Source organism: Ceratotherium simum, chromosome 17 (assembly GCF_057802395.1).
Source record: "Ceratotherium simum simum isolate JZ-2026a chromosome 17, ASM5780239v1, whole genome shotgun sequence".
Lineage (NCBI taxonomy): Eukaryota > Metazoa > Chordata > Mammalia > Perissodactyla > Rhinocerotidae > Ceratotherium > Ceratotherium simum.
In genome coordinates, this window is record NC_141916.1 from 8,533,109 (window position 1) to 8,558,539 (window position 25,431).

Genomic DNA, 25,431 nt, shown 5'->3' on the forward strand with positions numbered 1-25,431 from the left:
CTAATATAAACAGCCAATTATAATTATTCTTTATTAACTTTTCATTATGAAATAATTTTAGACTTACAGAAAATGTTTTACATAGTACGGTTATTGAAACAATGAAGTCAAGATTGATTCAATATTATTAACTAATCTACAGACAATATTGGAATTACCCACCAGTGTTCTTTTCCTGGTTCCAGGATTCAATCTGGTATCTCAGATTTCACTTACTTGCTGTGTTTTCTTAGTCTTCTTCAGTTTGTGACAGTTCTTTGGTCTTTGTTTTTGTTTTTGTTTTTTTGGTGATGAAGATTGGCCCTGAGCTAACATCCATGCCCATCTTCCTCTACTTTATATGTGGGACACCTGTCACAGCGTGGCTTGATAAGCAGTGCATAGGTCTGTGCCTGGGATCTTAACCCCTGAACCTCGGGCCACCAAAGTGGAGCGCATGAACCCAACCACCAAACCACTGGGCTGGCCCCAGTCTTTCTTTGACACCATTGAAGAGTACTGGCCAGTTATTTTATGAGAGGTCCCTCAGTTTTAGTTAGTTTAATGTTTTCTCATGATTAAAGTTATGCATTTTTTTGGCTAGAATACCCTAGAAGTAATTGATGCCCTTCTCAGTACATCGTATCAGGAGGTACATAGTATAGATATATCTTATTACTGGTGATGTTAACATTGATGACTTGGTTAAGGTGGTGTCTTCTGAATTTTTATGTTGTAAAGTTACTATTTTTTCTCTTTGGAATTAATAAATATCTTGTGGAGAAATACTTTGAGACTATGCAAATATCCTGTTTCTTATACTTTAACCCACTAATTCACTGTCCCTTGATGATTCTTGCCCATGGCAATTAGTACTGTGCTGTTGGCCTAATGGTGATTTGGCAATTCTACTGTAAAGAAGACTATCCTTTCTCCCACATTTATTCATTCTTTCAATTATTTATTTATATCGTTTGGACCCATGGATAGTTATTTTAGTCAATGGCTTAAAATCCATTACTCGCCTTATTTATTTTGTCTTTGGAGTAAACAACTAATGTAAATCTTAAAAACTGAAAGAAGTCAGTTAGGACTCAAACACATTTTGAGGTAGAAGGCAGAAGGTAGAGAGCAGAGAGTATTATAAGAGGACTTAAGAGGTTTTTAGATCTGTCACAATAAAAATATTTGTCCATTTCAATTGTCAAGGTTAGCAGATAGATTTAAAGGGGCTTTTCAACTCTTAGGGTCACCTAGTGACAGCCTCACAAAGAGATTCGGATATCTGGTAAGCAAGACACATTAAAACTGTGGTGATTTGGGGAAGATATCTGTATTCCAAAGAGCAAAGATTTAAAAATTTTGTCAAAAAGGAAATTTTGACTAGGAAGTTTTGTTTCTTTTTGGTTTGCTTCAAAATCTTTTTCTTGAGAATATTTATACCTGAAATTGCCTTCTTGAAACGTGCAGCTGTTAAGAGCATGGTCTGGAGGCAGACAACCACAGTTGGAATCTGGATTCCACCCACGAATCATCAAAAGCTTCTGCAAGTTTCTTAACACCCTCAAAACCTCAGTTTCCTTGGCAGTAAAGAGAGACAAAAATGGTACCCATCTCATGTGGGTGTTACCAGGATCAGAGAAGATAAATAAGTGTAAAGTCATGGTGAAGTGCTTGGCATATAGTAAGACCTTTAGAAATGATAGATTTAATTATTCTAATAAAATTTTATTTAAAGGCAAAGTCAATTAAAAAAATTAGAAACAAGTTGAAGTCATTTTACTTTTCCTAGAATTCAATTTGAATTACCTTAAAATAATACTCTGATCTATTTTCTCTAATAAATCACCAGTATAATCTTATAAAAATTACTTCAAGTTCAAGCCCCTGATCACTGGAAATATGTTTTTGCCCCATCCTTTGTATTCTTTTCTTTATCAGCACTTTCTCCTTCTTTCTTCCATGTCTAAATTACCTTTTATATTATTCATTGCTTTCTCTATGTGAGCTCAAATTATTTTTACAGTTGACTAATTCTTTATATAACCACGGCCAGTCAACAATTCAAACCATAACTTGAGGTTTTATTATATTTTATTGTTAATTTCAATGACTACAGTTTTCATTTCTATAATTTCTATTTGATTCTGTTATGAATTTGCCTGTATTTTTCTTCCTCTTTGAACATGATAAGCTACTTTATTTTAACAAACATTTGTATTGTTTAAAGCATAAGGTGGGTTCCTCCAAATCAGTTCACTCCATCATATTGACTGTGGTTGTACAACCAATTTCTAAGATTGGTTATAATAAGGCTAAATTTATTTAAGAGTTATGGAAATTAAATTTACAGTGGTAATTAAAGTACTCATTTAACCTACTTATTGTTAAGTCTTCAAGAAGACTTTTTGCTTAGGACTCAAGAAATGAACTTGATATTGATTGAAGAGCTCTATGAAAAGGAACACTTTCTCCTTCTGAAATGTGCAGAGTCTCATGCCTCTGATAATCACCAATTTCAGAAGTCAATATAGTTCCTATGATTGTCAGAATGGTCTTCTCTGTCTGTCTCTCTCTATATATATTTATATAATTATATAATATATATTATAAATATAGGGGAATTATAAAGTTTTTGTGATTATCACTATACTCTCTTTTGACTACTTGTGAGTTGATTACTTAATTATTTTGTTATTGCATTTATTCATGTTCCATCTTTTTTAAGGAAAGTTTTTAAGTAAATGGACAGTATTATTCAGCATTTAAAATTTCTTCTGTGATACAGAGAACAGATTGGTGGTTGCCAGAGGTGAGAGTTAGGGGTGGGCAAAATGGGTGAACAGGGTCAAAAGGTACAAACTTCCAGTTATAAAATAAATAAGTCATGGGAATGTAATGCACAGCATGACGACTATAGTTAATAATACTATATTGCATATTTGAAAGTTGCTGAGAGTAAATCTTAAAAGTTCTCAACGCAAGAATAAAAAATTCCATAACTATGTATGGTGGTGGATGTTAACTAGACTTATTGTGATGATCATTTTGCAGTATATTCAAATATGGAATCATTATGTTGTACACCTGAAACTAACATAACGTTGTATGTCAATTATACTGCAATAAAAAAAATGTTCTTATGAGAATTCATTAATATCAAAGTCACAATTATTTACCTAGAACTGGGTAAAATTTCATGAGACAGGAGTATCAATGAAATGTTAAGACCTAATTTTACTTTTTAAAAAATCTTCTAATTTGGGGCCAGCCCCATGGCGTAATGGTTAAGTTCTGCATGCTTAGCCTCCACAGCCCAGGTTTGTGGGTTCGGATCCTGGGCATGGACATACACCATATGTCAGCTATGCTCTGGCAGCAACCTGCATATAACGTAGAGGAAGACAGGCACAGGTGTTAGGTCAGAGCTAATCTTCCTCAAACAAAAAGAAAAAAAAATCTACTCATTTATATTATTCAATTTCTATAGCTATTAAGTTGTTTTGAGTACTCACTGCTATAAGCCTTGATAAAACTAGTTTCAAGTCACATCTGCTTGAACTGCTTAAAGTGATGTTTTCTCAGATGCCGTTCAACTTTGCAACATCCGAGTGTTCAGTCTTCATATCAGGCCATCCTCCATTGAATAGAATTACAGATTAAAATTCTTCTTCTGCATAGTGTTATATAATTTTCAATTACAAATAAAAAAGTATAAACTTTTTTAGCAACCAAAGATATAAGGAGAAAATACACAGAAAAAAATAACTTTTCATGCTTATTAGGTATTCCTATATCTCCTATTGTGTCCCAAAACAACAAATCTGGAGATGAAATCGTCTTCTAAATTATATTATCTTGAGGAACTGTCTGCCTCAAGTCTTTTTCTGACTCCTGGTTCCTCGTGCTTTGAAAAATTTTTTTCAGTCACCAAAAGTTCAACAAATTTTGCATCTGTCAGCCCTATGTCTGTCATAATTTTCTAAACTCTGAAAAATGACAAAAATATGTTTATTCTTTAGCCCAGCATTGCTTTAGGTCCAGGGTTTATTTGATTATTGTGCGTGGTGTCTTACTTTAATCTTTGTGCAGTATACAACTTTCATTTTTTTTCAAAATTAGCACAGTAAACTGCTGTCTGTCCGCCTTTTTCTTTTTCCTGCTGTGGTACCAGAAACTGGTGTGATGGATATTTGAGAAAATAGCTCCTTACAGTGCTATAAGGAAATATTTCTAAAGAGAAAATACTTCACGATATGAATAGACTAACCAGTATCCTCAGCAGCTGTAAAATTCTATGATACTCTGACCACAGGTATCATATGTAGCACAGCTGTTTGTAAACAAAGATACACTACAGACTTCCATTCCACATTGTTTCCTTTATAAATTCCATTTCCTTAACATATTGGATATAATATTGTAGGAAAATAACATAATGCAAATTAATTACACCAAGGATAAGATGATAACGAAATTACATTTTATTATTCTATATATCATGCAGGAATGTGTTGGCCAGCTCATGCAGGTGAAGAGTAATTGCTTATTTCCTTTACATAGTATCTGCTATTATATGGTAAAAGTCCTGAGCAGGAACTTTGTGTTCTTTATAGCTGTAATCTCATAGCCTGGCTCAGGGCCAGGTAGGCTTTCTATAATGAAGGAGTGATTGAGTATTACAATGTTGCTAAGATTATCACCTGATATGCTACTAACTTTTAAAAAACACACCATAGTTTTTAAGAGAATTTGAGATTCCAGATTTGAATATAATCTTGAGCTAGCCTCTCCCATCAAGTCCCTGCCCATTATATATATAAACACACGAATAAACAAACTAAACAACTAGCTAACTAATTAACTAACTTTTGATCTCCCTAGTTAGGGAATTACTAACTTTTAACACAAGACCTCCTCTTCAAGAGATGCAGTGCTGTAGGATTACCCAGAGGGAGTGTGTCTTTGAGAGCTATAAACCCTAAAGGTTAGTCTATTACCTGTGAAGAGTTAAATGACCTATAACTCTCAGACATACTTCAAGTGACATGAGAGCAGAGCCAGGAGGTCACAAAGCATAGGTGAAATTCCAACCAAGATGGTACTTTATGTCATTGATGATGACAAAGACTTTTCCTCAAAGTGAAAGGCATATAGCAGTGTGTCTCAAACTTTTTTCATTATTGCACCCCAAGGAGCCTTTTACTTCACAATTATTTTTCCTAATCACCTTTTTCCCATGAAATTTCAATACCGTAGATATAGTGTGTATGCACTCGTGTATGTGTGTGTGTATACTGTAAGCATAGTCGTGCTTTATACATAAAAAAGAATACTTTTTTTTTACATCACAAGAACTACTTTTTTCTTGTTTGAGTTGGAAGCATCCCACTTAGGATAGATGGCATAGACTAATATTCCAAAGTGTTAGGTATTAGCGATGCCAAAATGTTGCAGTAACATTCTAAGAAAGATGAAAGCTATAGGAGGTGGGCAAGAGCTTCTCTGTAAAAGTATGCGTTTGAGTGTAAAGGTATGTGCATGTGGTATACGTCTGAATATGGAGCTTTAATGGTTCTTATGAAACTCTCTCTGGGTGTAGTGGACAGGATTCTAAAAGCTTGAGGGCAGAGCATTGCTCAATGTTTAGGGAACAGTTTTACTATTCTTGGATTAGCTAGATCTACGTAGCCATATCCTCCCCGGAGCAAACTCATCATCAGAGTTGAAGAATGACAGTCTCAGTTTGTAACTTGCTCGCAGTTGGAAATCCCAAGAAAGAGAAGAAAAAGCAGATGAGCAGTTAAATAAAGAAGTCACATCTTGGAGAAAACCAGCACAGAAGGGTGACCATGTTTTTATAGACAAGAAGGAATAGCAGTCCTTATGAAGGGTGACCAGGAGAACACTGTGACGTGTGTATCTGGTTCTCACTTGCAGTCCAAGAGAAAGATAATGTTTTAATTAATACGGAATAATGATACTGTATTGATTATGAGTAAAACCATTGCTCATATAAGAAGGCAAGGTAAAGAAATGAACCATTTATAATGTTCCCATGTTCTACACATTTTGGTTAGGTAAAGGACAATTTTAGGAAGAAAAGAATTACAGATTGTTTAAATTCTTATCATTTTAAAATTAATTTGATAGATTGAATAAGAGAGACAAAATTATATTTTAAAAGGTTTTTCTTTCTCTTTTTTTCCTTTCTACCTCCCCTTTTTCCTCCTTCCTTCCCTCCCTCTCTTCCTTTTTTCCTTCCATCCTAATAATTCAGAAAAAAAAAAAAAATCAGGTGGGGGCTGAGACAGACATCCTCCTGGGGAGTGGGGGGCACGCGGGGAGATGAAGGGTAAACAGTGGGCAAGGCCCAGCACGAGGTATCAGAACACAAGCAGGGAGTAGAGATGCTAATGGGGGTGGGGAGACAGTGATGGCAATTAGGCATGGGTTCCATACTCTAGAGACTAATTTAATAAGTAATTACATTGAGAATAATGGGAATCAGCTTTATCATTGTCAGATGAAGGAGGTACAAGTAGGAAAAGAAAGACAACTGGGATGAAGCCTGTGGTACTGGATTAGAATTAGAACCATTAGTGTGAACACGTAAATATGTAGAGAGAAATAAATGTAGACGTAAAAGTATATGTAAGTACTATACTGATGAGTACCTAGCACTGTATTTGGTTTCCAAATATGGTTCCTCATCTTGAAGAGGCTCCTACTGAACAAAACCTAAAACAATTTGTGCAATAAAATAAATAGCCTGTTGAATAAAATAGCAACTCATGAGTTCATACTGATATAAATGAATAAATGAAGAGAAGAGAAGAGAGAGAAAGGTATGGCTTGCAATAAAAATGCAACAAACAGTTGTAGAAGAAATAGTGGAATTAGAAATGTACTATTAGGTAACCATCATAATAATGATTAATTCAACTAAGAAAAATCAAGGGAGATAAAAGATTTTAAAGAACAGGATATTTCTATAGACTTAATTTACCTCTCATCAAAATTACTACTCCAATGGAGAAAATACAATAACCTCACAAAGGAAAAAATTGGCAGACACTGATTTAATCAAATGAACAAAGTTAACTTCTCAAGTAATGGGAAAATTGAAATCATACGGGACCTGGTAAGATGCGAGGCAAAGACTGAAGCATCTCACCCTAGACAAATATGCCAAAAATACACAACCTGAAACTAATAAAATACACGACATAAACTAAAATAAAGAGACATAACAAATAAATACACATGACCTGACATTGGCTTAGACTATTGGCAACACTTGAGTAAGGTTTATGGATTAGATAAGTAATAACGCATCAAAGTTAATTTTCTGATTTTCATGGTTTATTGTCTTTACATAGATTAATATCCTTGTTTGTAGAATTTTTACACTAAAGTATTAGGTGTTGATGGGCCATCATGTCAGCAACTTACTCTCAAATGTCTCAGGGGGATAAAAGCTATTTGTATTAATTTTACAACTTTCTGTAGTCTGAAATTATTTCAAAATAAATTTTATCTTGTGTAATGTTTATAATGTGTAATTTTTATACATGTGATTTTAGGAAAAACAAATTAATAGCATAAAACTTTTTCCTGCAGAGATTCTTTGGGGATTCATGTCTAGTTCTATTTGTCACTAATTGTATATGTGAGATTGGCCATATGCTTTAAACTTGCTGGACCTCATGTTTTAGGAGTCCTGACTTATTTTAATTCTATGCTAAAGCTATGACCATTTTACTCCCATTTCAAGTGTTTCATAGTACCAAACTCAGGATGAGTTATTCATAAGAACTGGAATCAGCATAATCACTCTTGTTGCTAATTGACTTGGAGTTTCTGTCCTGATAACTGAATTTACTGCATTTTCCTATACTATTTCCTTTCTTAGAGAACTGTCTAGAATTCCAGTACTTCTACAACTGAGATCTTGCTTTATCTTTTCAATTTACCCCTCTAAAATATCTCATTCTTTCACCCTCATTCTCCATCCAAATTACATTTCTGTTCCTGGACAACACCCTAGCCTCCAGCTGCTGTTAGATTTCACTGACCCCAACTCTCCAAATCTCAGAAACTTTGGGGGAACTAGCCTGGGAGTGATATTAGCATTTTCCTCATTATGTTAATATATCTATTTCTTATATTCAAGACAATCTGGAATACCAGCAATGTTACCACGCTCTTTAGAGACTATGGTTTATTCTGTTTTGAATTTTCTCTCAGCAACCACAACTGAGAATATGAAAGTCCCCAAGCGTATGTCTTAACAAAGAGACAAATCTGGTTGAAACCATGGCTCTCCAGTTTCTCCTGTTGTATTAAAATTTAGTCTGTGCGGTGGATTGTAGTAATTCATAAAACAACATTGTTTCCTGTATTTTGATTTCTAGCAGATCAATTCCAAAGGAAGAGCAGATCCCCAGATCAAAAATATATCTTGGTTACTCTTCCTACAAGGAAAGCACCTATTATTTTTTTTCTTTTAATTTTTTGTTTATTGCAGTAACATTGGTTTATAACATTGTATAAATTTCAGGTGTACATCATTATACTTCTATTTCTGCATAGATTACATCATGTTCACCACCCAAATACTAATTACAACCCATCACCACACACATGTGCCGAATTATCCCTTTTGCCCTCCTCCCTCCCCTCTTCCCCTCTGGTAACCACCAATCCAATCTCTCTCTCTATGTGTTTGTTTGTTGTTATTATTATCTACTACTTAGTGAGTGAGATCATTGGGTATTTGACCTTCTCGCTCTGACTTATTTCACTTTACATAATACCCTCAAAGTCCATCCATGTTGTCACAAGTGGCTGGATTTCATCGTTTCTTATGGCTGAGTAGTATTCCACTGTGTATATATACCACATCTTCCTTATCTATTCGTCGCTTGATGGGCACTTAGGTTGCTTGCAAGTCTTGGCTATTGTGAATAACGCTGCAGTGAACACAGGGGTGCATGTATCTTTACGCATTGGTGTTTTCAAGTTCTTTGGATAAATACCCAGCTGTGGAATAGCTGGATAATATGGTAGTTCTATCCTTAATTTTTTGATGAATCTCCATACTGTTTTCCATAGTGGCTGCACCACTTTGCACTCCCACCAGCAGTGTATGAGAGTTCCCTTCTCTCCACACCCTCTCCAACACATGTTGTTTCCTGTCTTGCTAATTATAGCATTCTGACGGGCGTGAGGTGATATCTCATTGTAGTTTTGATTTGCATTTCCCTGATAGTTAATGATGTTGAACATCTTTTCATGTGCCTGTTGGCCATCCGTATATCTTCTTTGGAGAAATGTCTGTTCAGATCTTTTGCCCATTTTTTAATTGCGTTGTTAGTTTTTTTGATGTTGAGATGCATGAGTTCTTTACATATTTTGGAGATTAACCCCTTATCAGATGTATGGTTTGCAAATATCTTCTCCCAATTGTTAGGTTGTCTTTTTGTTTTGTTGATGGTTTCCTTTGCTTTGCAGAAGTTTTTAGTTTGATGTAGTCCCATTTGTTTATTTTTTCTATTGTTTCTCTTGCCTGGTCAGACATGGTGCTTGAAAATATGTTGCTAAGACCAATGTCTAAGAGCATACTGCCTATGTTTTCTTCTAGAAGTTTCATAGTTTCAGGTCTTACATTCAAGTCTTTAATCCATTTGGAGTTAATTTTTGTGTATGGTGTAAGGTAAGGGTCTACTTTCAGTTTTTGCATGTGGCTGTCCAGTTTTCCCAACACCATTTGTTGAAGACACTTTCTTTTCTCCGTTGTATGTTCTTGACTCCTTTGTTGAAGATTAGCTGTCCATAGATGTGTGGGTTTATTTCTGGGCTTTCGATTCTATTCCATTGATCTGTGTGTCTGTTTTTATGCCAATATCATGCTGTTTTGGTTACTATAGCTTTGTAATATATCTTGAAATCGGGAAGTGTGATACCTCCAGCTTTGTTCTTTTTTCTCAGGATTCCTTTAGTTTTTTGGAGTCTTTTGTTGTTTCACATAAATTTTAGGATTCTTTGTTCTATTTCTGTGAAAAATGTTGTTGGAACTTTGATAGGGATTGCATTGAATCTATAGATTGCTTTAGGAAGTATGGACGTCTTAACTATGTTAATTCTTCCAATCCAAGAGCACGGAATATCTTTCCATTTCTTTGTGTCTTCTTCAATTTCTTTCAGCAATGTTTTATAGTTTTCAGTGTACAGATCTTTCACGTCTTTGGTTAAGTTTATTCCTAGGTAATTTATTCTTTTTGTTGCAATTGTAAATGGGATTGTATTCTTAATTTCTCTTTCTGCTACTGCATTATTAGTGTATAGAAATGCAACTGATTTTTGTATGTTGATTTTGCATCCTGCAACTTTACTGTATTCGTTTATTACTTCTAAAAGTTTTTTGTTGATTTCTTGAGGGTTTTCTGTATATAAAATCATGTCATCTGCAAATAGTGACAGTTTCACTTCTTCCTTTCCAATTTGGATCCCTTTTATTTCTTTCTCTTGCCTGATTGCTCTGGCTAGGACTTCCAGTACTATGTTAAATAGGAATGGTGACAGTGGGCCTCCCTGTCTGGTTCCTGTTCTTAGAGGGATAGCTTTCAGTTTTTCACCATTGAGGATGATATTAGCTGTGGGTTTGTCAAATATGCCCTTTATTATGTTGAGGTACTTTCCTTCTATACCCATTTTATTCAGAGTTTTTTCATAAATGGATGCTGTATCTTGTCAAATGCTTTCTCTGCATCTATTGAGATGATCATGTGATTTTTATTCTTCATTTTATTAATGAGGTGTATTACGTTGATTGCTTTGCGAATGTTGAACCATATCTGCATACCTGGAATAAATCCCACTTGATCATAGTGTATAATCTTTTTAATGTATTGTTGTATGCGATTTGCTAGTATTTTGTTGAGGATTTTTGCATCGATGTTCATCAGTGATATTGGCCTGTAATTTTCTTTTTTTTATGTCCTTGTCTGGTTTTGGTATCAGTGTAATTTCGGCTTCGTAGAACGAGTTAGGGAGCTTCCCCCTATCCTCAGTTTTTTGGAAGAGTTTGAGAAGGATAGGTATTAAGCCTTCTTTGAATTTTGGTAGAATTCTCCAGGGAAGCCATCTGGTCCTGGACTTTTGTTTTTGGGTAGATTTTTGATTACTGTTTTGATTTCTTTACTGGTGATTGGTCTATTCAAATTCTCTATTTCTTCTTGATCCAGTTTTGGAAGATTGTATGATTCTAAGAATTTATTCTTTTCTTCCAGATTGTTGAATTGCTTGGCATATAGCTTTTCATAGTATTCTCTTATAATCTTTTGTATTTCTGAGGTGTCTTTTGTAATTTCTCCTCTTTCGTTTCTGATTTTACTTATTTGAGCCTTCTCCCTTTTGTTCTTGGTGAGTCTAGCTAAAGGTTTGTCAATTTTGTTTATCTTTTCAGAGAACCAGCTCTTGGTTTTATTAATTTTTTCTATTTTTTTCGTCTCTATTTCATTTATTTCTGCTCTGATTTTTATTATTTCCCTTCTTCTATTGATTTTGGGCTTTGTTTGTTCTTCTTTTTCCAGTTCCTTTAGGTGCATTGTTAGATTGTTTATTTGAGATTTTTCTTGTTTGTTGAGATAGGCCTGTATCGCTATAAACTTCCCTCTTAGAACCGCTTTTTCTGTATCCCATAAATTCTGGAGTGTGGTATTTTCATTTTCATTTGTCTCCAGGTATTTTTTTATTTCTCCTTTGATTTCTTCATTGACCCAATTGTTGTTTGGTAGCATTTGGTTATTCTCCACGTATTTGTGGCTTTTCTGATTTTCTTCCTATAGTTGATTTCTAGTTTCATACCATTGTGGTCAGAAAAGATGCTCGGTATTATTTCAATCTTCTTAAGTTTATGGAGACTTGTTTTGTGGCCCAATATGTGATCAATCCTAGAGAATGTTCCATGTACATTTTAAAAGAACGTGTATTCTTCGGTTTTTGGATGGAATGCTCTGTATATATCTACTAGGTCCATCATTCTAGTGTGTCATTTAAGGCCAATGTTTCCTTATTGATCTTCTGTTTGGATGATCTATCCATTGATGTAAGTGGAGTGTTAAAGTCCCCTACTATTATTGTGTTACTGTCTATTTCTGTTTTTATGTCTGTTAATAATTGCTTTATATATTTAGGTGCTCCTATGTTGGGTGCGTAGATATTTACAACTGTTATATCCTCTTGTTGGATTGGTCCCTTGATCATTATGTAATGCCCTTCTTTGTCTCTTTTTACAGATTTTGTTTTAAAGTCTATTTTGCCTGATATGAGTATTGCTACCCCAGCTTTCTTTTCATTGCCATTTGCGTGGATTATCTTTTTCCATTCCTTCACTGTTTGTGAGTGTCTTTAGGTCTGAAGAGTGTCTCTCATATGCAGCATATATATGGGTCTTGTTTTTTTATCCAATCAGCCATCCTATGCCTCTTAATTGGAGCATTTAGTCCATTGACGTTTAAAGTAGCTATTGATAAGTATGTACTTACTGCCATTTAAAAATTTTTTTTCCTCGGTGTTTTAGTAGTCCTCTATACAGAATTGATGGTCTCTTTAGTTTGACCTCTGCCTGGAAGCTCTACACCTTAACACCCTTCCTCCCTCATTTTATGCTTTTGATATCATATCCAACCTCTTTTTTGAGCAATTGTATCCCTTAGTCTCCTATCTTGGAAATAGATAATTTTTCCTATTTGTAGTCTTCTCTTTTCCCCTTAAATCAGTCCCTTTAACATTTCTTGTAGCACTGGTTTCTTGGTGACAAACTCCTTTAATTTTTGCTTGTCTGGGAAACTTTTTATCTCTCCTTCCATTTTGAATGATAACCTTGCCGGGTAGAGTACTCTTGGCTGTAAGTTTTTTCCTTTTAGCACTTTAAATATATCGTGCCACTCTCTTCTAGGCTGTAAGGTTTCTGCTGAGAAGTCAGCTGATAGCCTTATGGGGTTTCCTTTGTATGTAACTTGTCTTTCTCTTGTGGCTTTTGGATTGTCTCTTTATCTTTAATTCTGGACATTTTGATTATGATGTGTGTTGGTGTGGGCCTCTTTGGGTTTATCTTGTTTGGTGCTCTCTGTGCTTCCTGTACCTGGATGTCTGTTTCCTTCCTCAGGTTAGGGAAGTTTTCATCTATTATTTCTTGAATAGATTCTCTGCTCCTTTGTCTCGCTCTTTTCCTTCCAAGACACCTATGACATGCATGTTAGTGTGCTTGATGTTGTCCCAGAGGTCCCTTAGACTGTCCTCACTCTTTTTAATTCTTTTTTCTTTTACCTGTTCAGCTTCGGTAATTTCTTCTAGTCTTTCGCCCAGCTCGCAGATCTGTTCTTCTGTATCCTCTACTTGCTTTTGAGTCCCTCCAGTGAATTTTTCATTTCCAGTATTGTATTATTCATTTCTGATTGGTTCTTTTTTATATCTTCCATTTCTTTGTTGATATTCTCACTGAGTTCATCTATTCTTCTCCCCACATCAGTGAGCATCCTTAACACTCTTAGTTTGAACTCTCTGTCGGGTAGGTTGCTCATTTCTGTTTCATTTAGTTCCTTTTCTGGGGTTTTGTCCTGTTCCCTTACTTGGAGTGTATTCCTTTGCCTTCTCATTTTGCCTCTTTCCCTGTGCTTGTGTCTACGTATTATGTATGTCAGCTACATCTCCTGCTCTTGGATAGGTGAGCTTATATAAGTGATGCCTTAGGAGACCTGCAGTGTGCTTCCCTCAGTTCTCAATGTTCCAGGGGTGACCTCTATTGGGCTACATGTGTCCTTCCATTGTGGCGTGTTTGCTCTCCCTTTTGGCACCCAGGGAGGCTGACTCATGTTCCTGGCCAGCTGTTGTAATGCTCAGCTACTTGTAGTTGTGTGGGCCCTTCAGTCTCTTTATCAGGTGTGGGGAGCCCCAGCACAGGTGGCTGCAAGTTCTCACACCACATTTATGTTTCAGTATTTCTTTTAAGTGTGTAGGCCCCCAACGTGGCAGGTTGTTAGGCTCAGGGCCTTACAAATGCTATAAGCCTCCAGTCTTTAAGTCTCTTGTCAGCTCTCTGAGGATTGCAGCTGGGTGGGACTGGCGTCAGGCACAGGAGCACCCAATTGTTTCAGGCTTTGGAAGGTGGGGCAAACCCCCATGTGGGTCTTTGAGAAGCACAAGTCTTCCGCAGCTGACAAGCCCTGCCGCCCACAGGTCCACACACACAGTCAACACAGTCCCGCCCCGTGTGCACGCCCCACCTCCTGAAGTGGACCCAGTCTCTCCACGGCAGGAGCCCCACACACTCCGCCACCGCCCCACACTCTCCAGCCACTCCTTTTGCACGCCCTGCTCCTCTGAAGTGGGTTCAGTTGCCAGGCTGCAGAGAATCCAGTCACCAATCTATGCAGGTCCACAAGTTGCCTGAGGGCTTATTGTTGGGTGGGGCCAGTCTCTAGGGTGGGCTGCCTGCCCTGGCTGAGCTGGATTATATCAGTGCTCTAGTGGGTGGGGCAGACCTGGGCTAGCAGGCCCCAGGGAGAACTCCAATGGCGTCTGTGTCAGCACGCCCACACCAGGCCACAACAATGGCCGCCGCCAATGTCCCAGTCCCTGGAGAGGTCTCACCTCTCACTGCAATGCACTCAGGAGCTATCAGGTGAGTCTCTCTTCCCCAAATCACTGTGCACCTTTCTTTCTCGTGATTTTAGGTGCTTTCTGAAACAAGTGAGTTTGTGCGTGAGCCCTATAAGAGCCGCTTTTAATTTCTTCGTGAACCAGCTTTTCTGGGGGTACTCCCCAATGCTGTAGTACCAGGCAAAGTCAGATATTATGCCACTTGTCTCGATAGTGCTGGGTCCACAAAATGCCTACAGCAGGGGCGTGCCCCGGCTCAGGGCCCCTCGCTTCCAGGGAGGCCTGTGGATCTGTGGGCTGCTCCCGGGTGGCCGTGAGGCACTGTGGCTTGTGAAGGTGGTGTTTTTCCTCTCCAGAAGGGAGTCTCTGCCTCTTCCACCTCAGTTAGGATTGTCCTTTGTTGCAGGAGTTCCTCCCACCCAGTTTTCAGTTCTCTCTCAGGGGTAATTTTTCCACGAGGAGTTGTAAATTGGCTGTGTCCGCGGGAGGAGGTGAGTTCAGAGTTTGCTGACCCCGCCATCTTGACTTCTCTCCTCAAAGCACCTATTATATATAAGGAACTGTAATCAATATTTATGGAATTAACACAAATGGAACATAATACATTCCCTTTTGGGTAAAAGTAGGTTAAATGAAGAGGATTAAAATGATTTACAAAATATCTGCATTGTTATGTGAAATGTCAAAGTCTTTGCCTCAGTATCTAGTTAAAGAATGTTGGGGGCTGTCCTGGTGTCATAGTGGTTAAGATTGCGTGCTCCGCTTCAGCGGCCTAGGGTCCACAGTTTCCGTCCTGGGCACGGACCTACGCAGTGCTTCTCAAGCCATGCTGTGGCAGACATCCTACATGTAAAGTAGAGGAAGATGAGCAAGGATGTTAGCCCCGGGCCAATCTTCCTCAGCAAAAAGAGGAGGATTGGCAACAGATGTTAGCTCAGGGCTGATCTTCCTCAACAAAAGAAAAGAAAGCTGTAGATGATTTTGCCGAGAAACTGAATGATAATCTTATTGCCTTGTTCACTAGAAGGATGTACGTTATGCCTTCAGGTATGGCACAGGTGCTTTTTTCCTGCTTCAATTATTTACCAATCATAAGCTTATTGCAATAGTATTCACTCATTAATTCATTGAATAGTTATTGAATGCTGGGCCAACCCCTTTGCCAGGGGTGAATATGCAGAGATAAATAAAATACATACCTGCATTCTTAGAACTCACAGTCTGACAGGGAGGCAGATCCCCATATAGTCTTACAAAGAAAAGACCTCTTAACTGTATGAAAGAAAGGACTGATATTTATTAGTTGCTATGTACTTGATCCTTTACACAAGTCATTTCATTTTATTCCCATGAGAACCTATGAAACAAGAATTGATTTATTTGCTCAACAAATATATATATGATTCCTTACTATGTGTTAAGTAATATTCTAGGCCCCAGACATAAAGCTGTTGGCAAAGCAAACAGAAATACCTTGCTGGTGGAGCTTACATATCTTTGGGGAGGAGAAACCAAAGATAAACAAAATGAATGAGCAAGCTATATATCAAATGTAATGAAGATAAGAGCTATAGAGAAAAGAAAGACGAGAAAAATGATATGGAGTGTTGGGTGGGTTATAGTTTTAGCAGGGTGAAAAGGGATATTTTTTGTTATGTAATAGGTAATAGTTTATTAGATTGCTATTATTATTAAATATAGAAGCCGCAGTTCTGAGCAGGTAAGTTAATTTGCCAAAGGTCATACAGGGTCTAGACGAGCCTGGATATAAACTCAGACCGCCCGTCCTTGCGACTTCTGTTATTGTCAAGCACCTATTCTTGCTACTACAGCAATTTCGCACAGAGCTTCTTTTTAGAAACATCATTTTCTTCTCCCCTCAAGTATGCTTTCATCATTAGACAGAAAAGGAGAATAGCTTAGTGCATTGACTTTCCCACCAGCAGTGGAAAATCTAGAGACCTTGGGCAGCACTGGAGCAAGAGCTCACGGAGTTTTTTCTGAAGTATGTGGCTCAGTTGAGTGACTGGTGTCTGGGTGACTTTTGGAAGTCCTGGTAGAGCACTGTGCTCCTGACGTTTTGTGACTGCCTGCCTTTTCTAAGTACAGCAGAGCATGTTGCAAGGCATTTCAAGCTTTCTACCTCTCTATGAGTCAAAACACATCTGGCAGCAAGAACAATACATTTGGCAGTCAGCCAGCAAGTCAGACAGCAGATCCCTTCTGAGAGCCAGCCTGGTGGAGCGTGAATAAAGGAAGTCACCATTATGCCTATTTACCTGGCAACCCACATCACCTTTATGTCCACTTCTTCAACCCTCCTTTTCGTTTCTTTATAAATAGGACAATGATTTCAAGTAGCTCAGGACTTTTCTAGCAGCTCTTATCAACCCTAGAAGATCAGTTTTTTACTCTGACCAAAGCTAGTTGCCAGGTCACCACTTAAGCCCCTCAAAGACCTCCCAGCTGATTGTTACTGCTGTTTTCTTTATGTTATTGAAGAACTTGTACTTTCTTTTTGGCCATGAATCTATCCAGATTGAATAAGATCTGTTGGCCCAGGATCACTCCTGTGAGTTTTTCAAGGACTACACAGTGGCACATTGTTTTGAGTTAGTTAATCCTATAAAACACTTTCAGAAACCATTTGAAAAACAGTTACGTGGAACACCATGCAAAGAGAAAGTGCCCACTGTCATGTTTTCAGAGGCATTGCTCAAGACCACCTCCGGTATTGAGTTGAGAACACTCTAAATGGGGTTATAATGGAAAAGAAAACCCTACAATTCCATTTCACCTCATTTTTTTCCCTGGGCCAGCTTATGCTTTCTGTAATTTACTAAAGAACTATCAGTTTTTCTGACACAACTGCTGAACTTTCTCTAGAGAAGTTTGTTGCATCTATGTTTTATGTATTCTTGCATCTTGCTAATATTAATATACTACTACTAATATATTTCCAGTTTTATAAACCATTTTATTAGCTGGGAAATACAATTTTATAATATGACAGATTACACAGCAATATAAGTTTGTCATTTTAGATGAGAGGCCATTAAAAATACCTCAACTTTTAGAGTTTTAGTCAGTTTTACTACCTGCTATGTCAAACCTCTCAAATTTCTAAATTTCCGTAAGGATTATAGTTCAATGAATACTTTAATGTCCCATGTTATGCTTTGAATTGCATAGTGGTTGAATGAGAGGGTGATAGGCAGTAAATGCGGGCCCTGAATTTGTTCAAATACCTGTCCGTGATGTCTTTATTTACTTGCTTACCCACAACTTTCTGAATCCAAGGCAAGCTCTTGAACCGTTGCCAGACAATCAGAGGACATTGTAAGCTGCCAGAAATGTGTGTGTGTCTATTCCTTACTGCTGTTAGATTTTAGACTCTCTCCCCTTCATAGAATTTTAGAACGTCAAAGCTAGAAGTTTCCTAGAGGGATTATTTAGTACAATTACCTAATTTTACATATGGAAAGACAGAGGCAAGGAAGTAAATTGCTCAATGTTACACAGATAAAACATAATGGATATTGGGCTATAAGGTAAGCAGAATTCTAGGATGATTTCCAAGATTCCTACCTCCTGGTATACACGTCTTGTGTAAGCGCCTACATTTGAGTGCAGGTGAGTGAAATAATGGGATATCACTCCCAATATGAGGCAAAGGTGAAGAGATTTTTGGAGATATAATTCAGATCCCTAATAAGCTGACTTTAAGTTACTCAAGTGGAAGATTAGCCTTGACTGGGCCTGACCAAATCAGATGAGCTCTTTAAAAGAGGATCTAGAGGTCCAAGAGATTAGAGGCAACAGAAATTCTCCTACTGGAAGAAGAAAACGACCACATTGTAAATTTTCTATAGAGGGATCGTGTGGCAAAAACCTGAAGGTGGCCTCTAGAGAGCAATAAAATGGGGAATTCAGCCCTACAAGGAACTGAATTCTGCCAACAACTAGTGAGTTTGGAAGGGAACTCTGAGCCCCAGACGAGATCGTAGCCATGACTGACACTTTTATTTCAGCCTGGTGAGATCCTGAGTAGAAGACACAGCTACCCTATCCATGGACTCCTAACTCATGAAAGCTGTGAGATAATAACTTTATATTATTTTAAGCAACTAAATTTTTGTTACTTATTACACAGTGATAAAAAGCAAATACAAACTATAACTTAGGTTTTTCTATTCCAAAATCAGTGACTTTTTCTATATATTACCCAACCTTTTTTTAATACATGTGTAATAAAATTAAGGACTACATAAAACAAATTTAGATATTTTGGGACTACTAACCACTATCTTCATATTTGTGGACTTTCGCTTCACATGTCCAGATTGTGACAGAACACAGTCTGTGGACCCATATATAGTCTTATTCATTCATTAATTCCTTTAAAGCAAAAATGATGATATGTATATTTTCTTTGTTATTTTTCTGGTACTAGATGACATAAATACCAAATGCATTGAAGTCAAAAGAATATTTGGTTTCCACTGAAGAGAGAAATTTGATTTCCTAAGGGTAAATATAAAAAGAAAGGAAGGTATGACAGAGCTAATAAATTGATAAATTGAATTCAGACAGGGAAATCTTTCTTATTACTCTCAATTTGAAAGCCTGATTCTTATTTCAAGCCACACAGATCTGTACTGTTTTTCCAAATTTGCCAGATATACCTTCAGGGAAATCAGTTAAGTCCCTTTTGGCTCTGCTCGTTTCCAGCTGCAGATTGGAAAAAATATTTCCTATTATTTTTCCAACATACAGATGAGCTTCAACACAGATATAAAACTGAAACAATTTTCTGCAGCCATAAACTATGTGTCTTTGAAAACATGAGTAGGCCTAGACCGTATTCTAATTCATTTAAATATGAGGAAAAAGCTATTTTACACAATGCCTATACTTATGTAAAATTCAACAAGTGGATGAATTCATTGCTACTAGGGTTGGCATTCCTGTAGGAAGAAAAACTTAAAAGGAAAGTGAGAGATTGAATCAGAAATAGTGACCACCATGGATGAAATCTTCAATTTGAGTCAAGGGAAGGTGCATGAAATCTCGCTGATTTAAAAATAACTGTACTTTCATAACGATAGCCATATAATCCCTACCTATGTTCAGAAACTTGGTGTATTTCAAAACTCAGAATCTTATGTACTGGCCTGAGCCAAATAAAAGCAAAAACAAAAATTCAATAAGCCATTATGTTCAAAATGACTAATCTTCACATTTTTTATTTTCCTTTTAATATAATTATTGTGTATAATTTATATATTTCTATATGTAATATAAATGTTATTTTATTTTGTTTTGTTTGGGTTTCTTTTGGTGAGGGTCAGTAGCCCTGAGCTAACATCTGTTGCCAATCCTCCTCTTTTTTCTGAGGAAGATTGGCCCTGGGCTAACATCCGTGCCCATCTTCCTCTACTTTATATGTGGGGTGCCTCCATAGCATGGCTTGATGAGTGGTGCATAAGTTTGGACCCAGGATCCAAACCTGCGAACCCCGGGCTGCTGAAGCAGAGAGCGCGAACTTAGCCACTACACCACTGGGCTGGTCCCTAAATATTATTTTAAAAACAAAACTTTTTGTGCTCCAAGTATATCTGTTTTAGACAACATTCAAATGGAGGGGAGTATATAAGGCTTGTACACCAGGAAGTAGTAACCCTGGAGACCATCTGAGAATTCTGCTTACCATGTATCCCAGTGTCCATTATGTTTTGTCTATGTAGCATTGATCAATTTACTTCCTTGCCCTTTGTCTTCCCATCTGTAAAATTAGGTAACTCAATGATAGTCTTAGGACCAAACTCAAGTCATTAGAAAATGTTGACATCTCTAAAAACTATAAATTTGCAAGTTTTTCCTCATAGTTTAATATACAGACCTGGAGAGCAGTGTGCTGGAGCCTGGTTTTACTAGCTCTCGAGAGCTGGCTGTGCACACTGTCGTCCAACTCTGACTTCAGTGATGTCACATTAGTAGCTCACAACTGGCCATAGTGAAAGTGTGTAAAACATGGCGATTGGTCAATGTGACAAATCAGAATGGTTTTTCTTTTTTTTAATATCACATTCAAGAAAAATGAGACCCAAAGAACAAATTAGTGGGAAAGCAAATGAAAGCTAGATCATAGGTAACTAGAAAGTGTAAATGGGTGAGTCTGCTCAAAAGAAACCACAAGACTATTCAAGAAGTACAAGAATTTATCTAAAAACTCTTGCAATGCTATTTTTAGTTACATATTATAGGGACCAGTTTAACTCTTTTTAAAATAGAGATAGATTTATTTTACTGAAGTGAATTCATAGCCTATTTAATATGTCTTTTCTTTTACTCATTTTTTCACTTAAAAAAATATGGTGTTTCCAAAAAAAAGAAAAGAAAAGAAAGAAAGATTGAGGAACCTCCTGTCCTTTCATTAATGTTGCATTTTTATCCATTGTGACTATGTCTTTCTTTTAAATGGAATATTGCTTCTACCAATATTTAATTTTTTTTATAATTTTATTTATTTATCTTTTTCCCCCCAAAGCCCCAGTAGATAGTTGTATGTCATAGCTGCACATCCTTCCAGTTGCTGTATGTGGGATGCGGCCTCAGCATGGCCGGAGAAGCGGTGCGTCGGTGCGCGCCCAGGGTCCGAACCGGGGCCCCCAGCTGCGGAGCGTGTGCACTTAACTGCTAAGCCACGGCGCTGGCCCCTACCAATATTTAATTTAATTGTTGTTGTGGTTGGCTTTAGATCTACCATTTTACTATTTATTTGCTGTTTGTACATTTTTTTCTTCTTTTTTGGTCACTATATTTATCCTGTTCTATCTTTTTTGGATTATTTAAATATATTTTTAAATTTATCAGATGACCTTTTAGCTATACAATTTTTTAATAATAGCTTTCATGAAAACTGTTTGAAGTCTGTACTATAAGTACATTCTGATGAGTTCATTTCTTAATTTTTCCAACCTTTGTATATATATATTTTTTTCTTTTTTTCCCCCTGAAAGAAGCAGTGTTTTATTTTGGAATCATTTAGGTATTTACTTTCAAAGTACTTGTCATTATCACATAAATGGACATACTGATAAACAAATACCTTAATCTCTACAAACCTCCATTTCTTCAATGGTAAGAATGAATTAAGAATACCTCCTGCTTGGCAATTGGAAGAGATTTTCATATAATTAACAAATATACAAACAAATATATAACACTTTCTGGAAAGATTATATAGCAGCCCCCAGGGATACCTTCTTTCATGCAACTCCTTCAAGGTTGTGTTAGGGCCACACAATATAAATGCTGCTGTTTTAGGATTTTATTTTTAGTTTTTAAAGTTTATTATTATTTTACCCTCAATAATAATAACATCAGTTAAAATTTATTCAGTGTCAGTAAGTTTCCAGATACCTGCAATGTATTATCTAATTTATTACCCCCAAAAACTCTATGAAGTTTTGTAAATTTAGGTTCTACCCTAAGTAGACCCTGAGACAAAAACTCAGTTTCAGATTGTTTATTTGGGAAGTGATCCCAGGTAGCAGATGTCAATAATTCCAATAAACAGGAGCCAGGAAATCCAATAAACTCTGTGTGTTAATGATCAGTTACGGCTGCGGTGATCTAGAGCTGAGATAATGGAGATACCCACACTAAAAAGAACTCAGAGTTATCAACTCAGGTTTGCCAGATTTAACCAGTATGGAGGATGCCCAGTAAAATTTGAATTGTAGACAAATATTTAATGGGAAATTCTTACACTAAAAGTTATGTGTTGTTCATCTGAAATTCAAATTTAATTGGGTGTTCTGTAGTGACGGTCAGTTCTAAACCAGAGGAAATGGAGATTGGGGCACTCATCCACTGATTCCCATCCCCCGTTAGTTGAACGTTGCGCCCTACTGTGCTTCAGCAGGCTCACACTTGTGAGATTTGTCTGCAAGCAGCTGAGCAAGCTCCCAGGATGCCAGAGAAGTTAATCAAGGCATACCAGGATTGTGCAGATATGGGGTGGTGGGGGCAACTTTCAGTCTTGCATAGGATAATTCAGAGTAAACTTCATTGAGAAAATGAAATTTGGACAAAACTAAAATAAGATGAGGAATTATGCTCAGTAAATATCCGCAAGCAAGAGAGAGGAGAGAGCACGTTAGAGGTAACAGCCTTTAGAAAGCTTCTAAGGAAGGGATATATCTTACATATTGGAGTTGAACGTATTTGTAAGACTAAATACAAATAATTAAATATGTGAACTTGTTAAATAAGATACAAAACATGGCTGTGAATATAAAACTTTGGAAGTTAGCATAACATATTCATTGCTTCGTATTTTAAATGAATGATAACATTTTAGTAAACATTTACTGGATATGTACTATGTATTAGACTGTATTACATTATTAAAGCACAAAAATATAAATGCTATATACTTCTATGCCCTTGAGGAGTTAACAATTTCTTGTTTTTTCTGGATGAAATTGAACAACAGCTTTAGTTGTTTCATGAGGCCATTCCTAGAGCATGATCGAAAGGTTGTGCTCAGAATATAAATGTGTACTTATCTCCCGGTTTGCTAAGATATAAGGACATGCATTTAAATTGTTTGCATATGAAGACAAAGTAAATAGAATGATCGAATCTATCACCTCCCCTGTTCTAAAAATGGTCATTCTCTTAATGCAGTCTAGAGCCACATTAGCTGGTTTGAGAGGGATGTATCACCGTGTCTAATCATTGAGTGAACTGTTGCCTAAAATCCCAAAGGTGATTTTTTTTTTTACCTCTACAGATGCTGCTGCTAAGCAACTTTTCCCCATTTTCTCCTTGTGCAATTGGATTTCAGGACATTGAGGTCTACCTCAGTTTCATTCTTAGAGTGAAAACCAAATAGACGACTGAATATACGATTTGGAAGTATGTGTTTAAATGAGTCATACAAACGAATTAATACTCACAGAAAAGAAAAACAGTGTTATTGCTAACCAAAGGGAGGGCAGCTCTTTATTTATGCATATATCCAATGAAAATGTGAACACATGATCTTGAAGAAAGGTACATTCCAATGTCATTTTCCCGAGATTTTATGAGTTGATGTGCTTTTATTACTTAAGCGAGCTTTAAACTAATTCACGTTATATTTTAGGTAAAAGGGAAACTAATTCATGTTATATTTTGGGTGAAAGGGCAGTCTTTCTGAAACACATCTGGATAACTGATTTTTTCCTCACGAAATGTACATTATCCCTGAATATTCTGATATATTTGCTAACATGATAGACATGCAAAGCAAGCATAGAATTGCTGTTAGGCCATTGAGCAAACCCTAATACACTTCACTTGCGATATCTTTAATTAATCTTGATACATTGAATTATGTCCATTTCTCAGGCAAAACAATAGAAGTCATTGGGTATAGGTTTAAAAAATAAGACTTTAAAGGGTTTTCTAGAACAAAAGTAATTTGTATTTCTTTTTACTCATTTAAAAGTAGGTTTTAAAGTTAAATTGCATACAGCAAATGCAAGAAGAGATTTAACCTGAAACAAAAACTAGAAAATTATTTTTGATTTTGGTTTGGTACAGTATGGAAATCTCCTTGTTTAACATATCTGTTGAAATGAGCAAATGGCATGATCCAGGCTGTTAACTCACTATACCCTTTCTTGTGTGTGTGTGTATTTCCATGCGTTAATAAAATTGAACTCACTGAATATGTTTACTGCGTGTTTTATTCTATGCTGTATGTCTCTCCTTTAATATAGCTAGAGAACATGCATTGCATATACACTCAGAAGCCGTGACTATATGTAATAAAAGTATCTCCAGAGATGACTCAAAATTTTCAGACATATTAATAATCAAGTTTTCATCCATTGATTAAATGTTTTATATTATAAGTAAACTACCTATAAAATATACAAACATTGCAGATTGACAAATAAACCCTCTGTGTATCCACCTCCTATTCCTCCTTGGCCATCATTTCCCCTGAATCTGTGTCACCTGTCCCTCCCATTTGGATCTATTGATTTTTCCCACCCAAATACTCCATGTCATCCAGTGTTGACATAATCCTGTTTGAGGCATAATATACTTATTTAATTTGCTTTAGCCTCCCCCACTCCAAGTCTTGGTATAATTAGCCAATAACTATAGGAGAGGCCATCATTTGTTTTGATACTCCAAATATTGATACTCTGAGTTCCTAGCTGCTTGATTTCCAAACCTCAGCCTGCCCACTCACCCCTGCTGTCATTAAAGTCTTACCTAGTTGTTTCTAGGGGAGGTTGCCTTTCGCATTCACCTCCAGTTCCATATCAGAGTGTTAGCATCCTGTTCTGCCTTGTTCTGATCTCTACTCCAACAACAGAAGCATGCAAAACCCATTTTCTCTACTTTCAGAAACCAGATTGCGTTACTACTCATCTGGTCTCAGGGTGCTTCTGGGTTTTTAATTACTCCAAGCTGAAGCAGAAATTTTCCTTCAATTCTCCACAGTGTAGCTGAGATCAGAATATACAAACAAAATGAACTAAGTAAGAGCTTTTACTCTGTTCATCCCTTTTTAATTCCTTTAGTTTTATTTCATTATTTTTCTTCATTTTGGATTTGATGTAAGATAACTGTTATTATTCTTATTTTTATATTTGCATCATTAGATCAATGATATCACGGTAGGGAGTCTGGATCATGTGTTTTAATCATCTATTTTGAACCAGAAGTTTCTAGGTTCTATTTAACAGATCTTCAATGTAGAGAGTTGCTTATACA